The sequence below is a fragment of the Symphalangus syndactylus genome, chromosome 10 (assembly GCF_028878055.3).
Source record: "Symphalangus syndactylus isolate Jambi chromosome 10, NHGRI_mSymSyn1-v2.1_pri, whole genome shotgun sequence".
Taxonomy (NCBI): domain Eukaryota; kingdom Metazoa; phylum Chordata; class Mammalia; order Primates; family Hylobatidae; genus Symphalangus; species Symphalangus syndactylus.
In genome coordinates, this window is record NC_072432.2 from 92,203,718 (window position 1) to 92,205,651 (window position 1,934).

Here is a 1,934-nt window from a genome sequence, read left to right on the forward strand (position 1 = left end):
CTTTTGTGAAGCTGGATTATTAAAAACTGTTCCTGAACTGCGCATCTGTTTTCTAAGTTTGGAGGGGAGAAGCCCAGCACGCTGTGCTTAGAAAGAAAAACAAAGGCAAATGTGAATACATTATCCTTCCAGGCCAACCAAGATCTTGAGCAATTGTTTTTTAGCTAAAAAACTAAATCCATATTTTGTATTCATCAAAATGCCCATTGCTTTATCTGGATTTCATGGTAGGAGAAATCCACATACTTGACAACATTCCTTTGAATGAAACTAAGAAGTAATGTTGGTAGTGATGGCCTGAGCGATACATGTGATTGTGGCAGAGATTAATGGTGACCAAAGAAACTTAACAAGTTTTAAAATTATAAAGTAGGCCTCTCAGCTCCGCTTAATCACAAGGTCCAGTGTGTGCTTGGTGTGTTTTCTGGGAGGCAGAGGAAGGCTCTCCTAATCACAACAGACCTGCCCAGAATGGCCTCTCCATTTCTAGGAGTATGATAGCTTTTGGGGAAAAGAAAAGAATGGATGCTGCCGGGCACTGTGGCTAATACCTGTAATCCCAGCACTTTGGGAGGCTGAGGTGGGCAGATCGCGAGGTCAGGAGTTCGAGATCACCATGGCCAACATGGTGAAACCCTGTCTCTACTAAAAATACAAAAATTAGTTAGGCGTGGTAGTGGGCGCCTGTAATCCCAGTTACTCAGGAGGCTGAGGCAGGAGAATCACTTGAACCCAGGAGGCGGAGGTTGCAGTGAGCTGAGATCATGCCATTGTACTCCAGCTTGGGCGACAAGGGCAAGACTCCATCTCAAAAAAAAAAAAAGGAAAGAAAGAAAATAATGGATGCTATGAATGATAGTTTAATAAAATTTTTACTGATACATGATAATTGTACATATGTATGGAATACATGTGATATGTATTAAACACCCATACAATGTGTAATGATCAAATCAGGGTAATTGGGAGATTCGTCACTTCAAACATTTATTTTTTTTTATGTTGGGAACATTCCAAATATTCTTTTAGCTATTTTGAAATACACAATAAATTATTGTTAATTATAGTCACCCTACTATGCTATGGAACACTAGAAATTATTCCGTCTAACTGTATTTTTGCACCTTTAACCAACCTCTCTTTATTTCCCATCCCCAACCCTTCCCAGCCTCTAGTAACTATTATTCTACTCTCTACCTCCATGAGCTCAACATTTTTAGCTGCCACATATGAGTGAGAACATGCAATATTTCCACTTCTTCTACGCATTATTCTGAATTATTCTCTGTGCCTCGTTTATTTCACTTAACATAATATCTTCCAGTTCCATCTATGTTACTGCAAATGACAGAACTTCATTCTTTTGTGGCTGAATAGTATTCCATTGTGTATATGTATACAACATTTTTTTTATCCATTCATTGATGGACACTTAGGCTGATTCCATATTGTGACTATTGGGATTGCTGGATTGTATGGCACATCTGTCTTTAGTTTTTAGAGGAACATCGATACTGTTTTCCACAGTGGCTGTACCAGTTTCCATCCCCCCCGGGTAGTGTACTAGTGTTCTCCTTTCTCCACATCCTAACCAGCATTTGTTGTTGTTTGTCTTTTTTATAATAGCCTATTTTAATGGATGCTATCAATAATATAATTTAGTAGGATAGTTTTAGTGATACCTTTCTGAATTTATATTTTCATAACTTGTGAAATGTCCCTCACACCTCTTTTGGCCTCTTCTCTACCTCTAAGATTTTGCAAAACCTTGCACACATGCATGACTCGGAATGCCAGGCATAATGGAAAGTTGCCACACAAGAAAAGAAAGAAAAACTCAGCTAGGCGTGGTGGCTCAGGCCTGTAATCCCAGCACTTTGGGAGGCTGAGGTGGGTGGATCACGAGGTCAGGAGATTGAGACCATCCTGGCTAA

At 39.6% G+C, this 1,934-nt stretch overlaps 1 non-coding gene across 1 annotated transcript; it reads left to right on the top strand.

The window, feature by feature from the left end:
• Positions 1–372: 372 nt before the first annotated feature.
• On the top strand, positions 373–503 carry LOC129492416 (small nucleolar RNA SNORA64/SNORA10 family). Its single transcript, XR_008660865.2, has one exon. It is a non-coding gene; the product is annotated as a small nucleolar RNA SNORA64/SNORA10 family (small nucleolar RNA).
• The last annotated feature ends 1,431 nt before the right edge of the window (positions 504–1,934 follow it).